The sequence below is a fragment of the Gekko japonicus genome, unplaced genomic scaffold, assembly GCF_001447785.1.
Source record: "Gekko japonicus isolate JY-2015 unplaced genomic scaffold, Gekko_japonicus_V1.1 scaffold4135, whole genome shotgun sequence".
Lineage (NCBI taxonomy): Eukaryota > Metazoa > Chordata > Lepidosauria > Squamata > Gekkonidae > Gekko > Gekko japonicus.
The window spans coordinates 50369-58045 of NW_015172675.1; positions in this window are offsets into that span (position 1 = coordinate 50369).

The following is a 7677-nucleotide window of genomic DNA, read 5'->3' on the forward strand; positions in this document are numbered from 1 at the left end:
GTATTTTGTGGCCACTGTGTGACAGAGTGTTTGACTAGATGGGCCACTGGCCTGATCCAGCATTGGCTTTTGTTATGTTCTTATAGGAATTCTCAATCTGGGGCAAGTGATGCTCTGTCTTCTTGGTACTTGGGAAAGGGGGCAACAGTGGGAGGACTTCTAGTGTCCTGGCCCCACTGCTGGACCTCCTGATGGCCCCTGGTATTTTGTGGCCACTGTGTGACAGAGTGTTGGACTGGATGGGCCACTGGCCTGATGCAACACTTTGGCTTCTCTTATGTTCAGAGCGCTAACTGGCACGTCCCTCAGTGACCATCTCACATCTGCCCTGAAAGGGGGACCTGAGCCTCTCACATAGGTTTCCAGGTGGAATTCAAGGTGCCAGGTTTAAACTTGAAAGCCCTCAAAGGTTCAGAGGAAGGGAACCGGAACGCCAACGTCACCTCCACAGGTTCTGCTCCATCACCATCTGAGCAGAAGAGAAGGGCAACTTAAGACAGGGCCCTCCCGGTGGCTGCACCACGTTCATGAACCTGCCACCAGGCACCACTTTAGATATTCTATTCCAATTAGCACTTGGTTAAGCTGGGGCACTGACTGCAGCCTTGCCCTCCCTTCCTTCGGCTTCCTCTACACGCCACACATGCCCACACCAGCTTTCCGCTCTCATTCTTTTTTTTTTTTAATATGCGGCTATGAAAAACAGCCTCTCTCCGGCACTGCAAAATCTGCATCTATTTTTACACTGCATTTTTACGCCGCTTTTTATCTCTATACCGTTGATACCCGATTTTCTCTTTTACTTTTATCGAATCCTTCTAGTTCACAACCTTGAACACGGTTTTGTGGGGAGGCAGGACGTAAACGGTTTAGTAGCAATTAAAGAGAAGCGGCTCCCCAGGAAATCTGAGATCAGGTATCCTGTCCCACCAAGCAAGCGCCAAGAGGGGTAGGCGGATTTGCCCATAAAACCCAGCGTGTTTCTGGGCCGAGCAAAAACAGCACTGGTTGAACCTCCTGAAGAAGGTTTAGAAATCATCCTCCATTCCCCATCACTATCCCGCACCCCATGCAGAGACCATTATACTCAGGGGTCATTTCCTGCCGGAACGCACTGGAGCAGCGCACCGGCAGTAAGGAGCCCAGGGCCCCCACCACCACCGCCTTTCCTGGCCCGTCCACACAGGCAAAGCCTGCAGGGAAAGCCTGCAGAGCCCCCCCCCTGCCACCTGGGGGGATTTAAATGCCTTTCTTTCCCTTCCCCAGATGGTTGGCTGGGGAGGGGAAGGGGAGGCGGGCAGACATGCCCGCCTTTCCCCCTGTGCCTCTCCACTTTTGCAGAGAAACTCGGGGAAGGGGAGGGATTTAAATGCCTTTCTTTCCCTTCCCCAGAAGATGGGAAAGGCATTCTAAACAGGCCTGCCCTTTGTCGGGGTGTGTGGCATATGCAAATGAGTGATGCAAATGAGCTCCTGCACCTCTTTTTCTACGAAATGACCCCTGGTTACACCGACTAGCAAACGGTCTCTATTTTGCTGGCTTAGATATGCATTTGAAAATGGCATTTGCATTCTCTCCTTTCCGTATCTCCCAACCCAACAGTCCCACAGTTGTTTCCCTTTCTCTACATCCTACAGAAAACAATTGCATAGTGCCAATACACTCGGGGGGGGGCTTCCACCCCTAAAACTTATGCTGGAATTCCATCGCATGCGTCTTGAAGTTACCACGAAACCGCTGTTTATGTTGGTGGCAAGAGACCTGCCCGCCCGCTCCTTCAGAAAGAAGAGTCTCAATGAACCCGCTAGCTGCCAAATTACTTCTACCGGGCCCATCTCTTTGCTCGTTTTTACAGGGGAAAAAAGCGAGCAGGGAAAAGTTCCTCCGGCACGGAGACGTCGCTTTTCCCCCCCCCAGACTCCTTTCGCACATCGAGGCGCACAGGCACATATAAAATAAGGCAGTTCGCTTTGATCAGCATCGGCAGCCGTAAGTGGGTGTCTCAGCAATATTTGACAAAGGCGGCTTCGTCTCCCCAGAGTTGGGGAGATGTCATTAAAGCCCAGAAAGAAGGGAAGAAATCATTACCTGATCTATAAATGATTACGCGGTGGCAGGTTCCTGTCACTCCCCTTCAACTCCGGCTTGCGGAATTTGGTTTCCAAAACAGACCCGCAGGGGGGGGAAGGGGAAGGGGGGAAGAATCCGTTTGTGCTTAAACTGCAAAGATTAAAAACTGCCCTTGAAGGAGGGAAGAGTTTGGGGGCAATGCGGGAAGTAGCAGAAGGACACCCGGATGGCCCCTTTCCAACAACAAGCCGCCGCTCTGCTCAGAACGACGCCGGGAGCACGGCCAGATTGGGGGGGGGAGGCTGAGAAGAGGTGAGCGCCTGCGGCAGATGTTTCACAACTACCTGCCGGCACAAGTTCTACTGGACAAGGAACCTGGGTCATCAAGGGAAGACCGACAGGACTATTGAGGGAGGAAATCCGCAGCTTTGGTGGTGTTCTGAGGATCCCCATGTGGGACAAGACCCTTCACCCCCTGGCCCTACACCCCTCGATGCTCCGGTTTATTCGCTTCATTTGTACAATGTCTTTCTTCCCCAAGGCAGACCCAGTCCGGCTCACACTGTTCTCCTGTTTGGTGTAGCGGTTAAGAGCGGCGGACTGTAATCTGGGAGAACCGGGTTCGATTCCCCACTCCTCCACATAAAGCCAGCTGGGTGACCTTGGGTCAGTCACAGGTTCTCTCAGAGCTGTTCTCTCAGGAGCAGTCCTCGAAAGAGCTCTCTCAGCCCCACCTACCTCACAGGGTGTCTCTTGTGGGGAGGGGAAGGGAAAGGTAAGACGCTCTGAGACTCCTGAGTGAAGGGCGAGGTATAAATCCAATCTCTTATTGTTAATTTTCCTTGCCTCGATTTTTATCCTCTCAGCAACCCTGTGTGGTAAGTCAGGCTGACAGAGTGACTGGGCCCTAGTCACCCAGCAAGCTGCCATGGCAGAGTGGGGATTCGAACCCAGCACTCCCAGTTCCTAGTCCAGCAGGCTAAGAAGAAGAAGAAGAAGCGATTGTATTTATATCCTACCCTTCACTATCCGAAGGAGTCTCAGAGTGGCTTACAATTTCCTTTCCTTTCCCCTCCCCACATCATACACGCTGGGTGGTAGGTGGGGCTGAGAGAGCTCTTTCGAGGACTGCTCCTGAGAGAACAGCTCTGAGAGAACCTGTGACTGACCCAAGGTCACACCAGCAGCTGCATGTGGAGGAGTGGGGAATCAAACCCAGCTCTCCCAGATTAGAGTCTGCGCTCCTAACCACTACATCGAACTGGCTCTCTAACCACTGCAGAATGCTGGCTTTCCGGGACCCTTTGCCCTTCTCCGTACCCTTAAGCTGAGGTCGCTGGTTCAGAGACACCCAGCCTGTAAGGAGGGGAGACTGCGGCCCAGGATGTAAAGAAAGGGGGTAAAGATGGATTGGGTGCACTTTCAAGGAGAAAGAAGCTGTGTCCAAGGAATCTGGCAACACTCATTAAGCTCCTGGATGGGAAGCCGGCGGATTCCACCGAGTCTCAGCTCTCTGCCCCGGGGGTCACCAACCTTTTCTTTAACGAGAGCTGCTTTTCAGTAATGAGAAATATCCCGAGCCACTATAACATACATTATATATGAGCTTTTTAAAAAACAAAAATAAACCCAGCGCAGAATTGCCGTGAAAGCCCAGACGCCCACAGCACTTTTGGTCAAGAGGAAGGGAAACGCAGCACGGACAAGACCGGCACTAAAGCTCAAAGGAAAAGCCCACCGCAAAAGGTACGCTTTCGGGCTGTTTTCTTGTGGAAAACGTTAGAACGCCAATCTCTGTGACGAAAAAGCGAGATTCGAGCCCCAGAGCACCTCGGAAACGAACCAAGGTTTTCGGGGTATGATCTTTTGAGAGGCGAGGGAGCGTTGACTCGCGAAAGATCACACCCCAAAAATCTCGTTCCTCTCTCAGCTGCTCCTGGATTCAGATCTCGCTGTTCTACTGCAGACAAGCACAGCCACCCTCAGAAACTGTCACAAAAAAGGTAAGCCGCCGAGCTGTCCACTTAAGCCACAGCAATTTCCCCCTCTGCCTGACTTTACACATTCCCAAAAAAAACAGCCCCTCCTCACGCCCGCATGAGGAAATGCCTTCTGAAGAAAGACCCCGGACCCTCACCTTGGACTACTCGCCCATCTATTGGGCAACTCCACTGTGTAGTGAACGAAATCCCTGACTCTCACTTGAAGAGAGGCCAGCTACAGTATTTGATCAAATGGAGAGATTTTCGGCCTGAACAACAAGAATGGGTGCAGGCTAAGCATGTGAGCGCTGCCTGGCTCGTTAAGCAATTCCATCGCCAACACCCTCACAAACCTTGGGGGGGGGGTGAGGTTTAGGGGGGGCAGCATGTCAGGCTCGGGTCTGTACCTGTTGTATTACTGTCTGGCTTGTGTCTGGAACCTGTTATCATTTCTCTTGCTATAGTTGTAGCCTATTCCCCTATCCCTTCCCGCGCTTTATTATTCCAACCTGTTATCGCTTGCCCTCACCTGCCACAACATTCCTGAGGAGGGGAGTGAGGGTATGTAGGAGTTAGATGCAGGCTTGAGTAAATGTTCACGCATCCCCAAGAGGCGCCTTTCACACGGGAAGGTGTCTTTGGAGAAAAGTCTGTAATTAGCTAGAATGTTGACCGTATATCTCTCATGGTCTGGATAGGATTGCTGACGTGTATGAATGGAATGTGTAATTGTGACTATATGCACCTTTTCCCACCCTGGCACCCCAGACCTGGCAAAGAATTCGATCCCTGCACATCTCATATCTCCGAATAAAACTTTCAACCAAGAAAGTTTGTGTGAAGAGTGATTTGACTGGGAACCTGACACCATGCTCTTTCACTTGTGCCATGGCCACGCTCAATGTGGGAAAGAGCTAACAGCACAACTGGTCCCCAATCCCCTTTGCATGAAAGAGCGATATCAGTCCTGTTAACTGGGCCTTCCCAGGTTTTCTTTTTTTGTTGTTTTTGTTGTATTTTTGCATTTGTGCATGTGTGCCCATGCCTGGAAGTCATGGCGACCTCTGGCAACTCCTACTGGGGCATGGAGGGCATTCAGAGAAGTGGCTCAATTGCCTGCCTCTGGCCTTCCGGCCCTGGTATTCCCTGGAGGTCTCCCATCCAAAGACTTGCCAGGGTTGGCGCTGCTTAGCTTCCGAGATCTGATGAGATCAGGCTTGCCTGGGCTATCCAGGTCAGGGAGAGCCTTCCCGAGTCTTGAGTTTTTTGTTGTTGTTGTTCAGTCGCACGGTCGAGTCCGACTCTTTGCGGCCCCATGGACCAGATCCCACCAGGCCTTCCTGTCTTCCACCAAAAAATAATTCGGCCGCATTCGGCCGAATCGGGCAGAATCAATTTCGGCCAGCAGAAATACTCCTGCATGTCAACTTTGTCTGTACCAGCCAACTGGGGAGTCTTTTGGCCAGCTGAATGTCAATTTTGGCCCCATTATATCCTATGGTCCATTGAAATCAATGGTGAAAACATAGGGTATATTCTGGGGGCTAGTTACTTTTTTCCCACCATAGAGAACAATAGAGGGGATGGAGGCAACCTGTTTGGGGGCCCATAGAATTGGACCCCCTTGTCCAATGTTCTTGAAACTTGGTGGGTATCTTGGGGAGAGGGGCTCCAGTAGCTACCCTGCAAGTTTGGAGCCTCTCCCTCAAAACCCCTCCATTCCAGCCCCCAGAATATACCCTATGTTTTCTCCATTGACTTCAATGGACCATAGGATATAATGGGGCCGAATTTTCGCCAAAATTTGGCGGCAATTCAGCAGCAAGCCGATCCAGATCAGAGAATCTGAATTGGCCTGCAGGAGTCCGAAAGAGGTTCAGACGAACCGAATGCACATCCCTAATCTTGAGGGTCACTCCGTCAGCTGCCCAGTTACCTGATTCAGTTCAAGGTATCGGCTATGACATACAAAGTCCTCCATAGCTACAGTCCCTCATATATGCAGAGGAGAGACTGAAGAAGAAGAGATTGGATTTATACCCCACCCTTCACTCGGGAGTCTCAGAGCGGCTTACAAACTCCTCTTCCCTTCCCCTCCCCACAACAGACACCCTGTGAGGGAGGTGGGGCTGAGAGAGCTCTTTCAAGGCCTGCCCTTGAGAGAACAGCTCTGAGAGAACTTGTGACTGACCCAAGGTCACACCAGCAGCTGCATGTGGAGGAGGAGTGGGGAATCAAACCTGGTTCTCCCAGATGAGAGTCTCCACCAGGACAGCGTCGCTCATCTGAACAAAGCCTTCTGCAGGGCCCCCCCCTGCAAATGGCCAAGACCCACGACAGCCCATACACACGCATTCTCTGCCGTGGCTCCCACCTTATGGAAGGGCCTTCTGAAGAGCTTTCCCCCTGGCTTTCCACGAACTATGCAAAACTCAGGCGCTTTCCACAAACTATGCAAAACTGAATTATCCAGGAGGGCAAAGACAACTGGGCTACCCCGTTGCCCCCCCCAAGCCCCAAGAATACAGAGCATCACCTGCCCCAGACTGAGGGTTCCTATAAGAACACAAGAGAAGCCAATGTTGGATCAGGCCAGTGGCCCATCCAGTCCAACACTCTGTATCCCACAGTGGCCAGAAATACCAGGGGCCATCAGAAGGTCCACCAGTGGGGCCAGGACACTAGCAGCCCTCCCACTGTTGCCCCCCCCCCCAGCACCAAGAAGATAGAGCATCACTTGCCCCAGACTGAGAGTTCCTATAAGAACACAAGAGAAGCCAATGTTGGATCAGGCCAGTGGCCCATCCAGTCCAACACTCTGTATCCCACAGTGGCCAGAAATACCAGGGGCCATCAGAAGGTCCACCAGTGGGGCCAGGACACTAGCAGCCCTCCCACTGTTGCCCCCCCCCCCAGCACCAAGAAGATAGAGCATCACTTGCCCCAGACTGAGAGTTCCTATAAGAACACAAGAGAAGCCAATGTTGGATCAGGCCAGTGGCCCATCCAGTCCAACACTCTGTATCCCACAGTGGCCAGAAATACCAGGGGCCATCAGAAGGTCCACCAGTGGGGCCAGGACACTAGAAGCCCTCCCAGTGTGATGAGTACAGCCCTCTAGAATCGGATTCGACTGGCTTTCGAGCAAGGGAAACCTTTACCTTTACTTTATATCTCACTGGAGACCTTTAAAGCCCGTTGTGGATTGGGGACCAGAGTACCTGAAGGGCCGTTTTCTCCCAAATGTTCCTGCTCACAGGGAGAAGCCCCCCCTGACTGCCCCATTGATCAAAGACACTTTTCTGGTGGGCACAGAGGAAAGGGCCTTTTTGGTGGCAGCCCCACAGTAATGCAACAGCCTCCCCAGGGAGGTGCCCCTGGCTCCCCTCACTTCTGATCTTCATTTGCTGGCTGGGTGCCGTAACAATAAAATTCATTCATTCACTTCTGATCTTCAGAAGGCAGCTGAAGACATGTTTGATTCATTATGGCCTTTGATTACTTTTAGTTTTTCTGCCTAACGGCAGTTTAAAATTTTTGTTGTTATTCAGTCGCACAGTCGAGTCCGACACTTCATGACCCCATGGACCAGATCACATCAGGCCCTTCCAGTCTTCTGCCATCC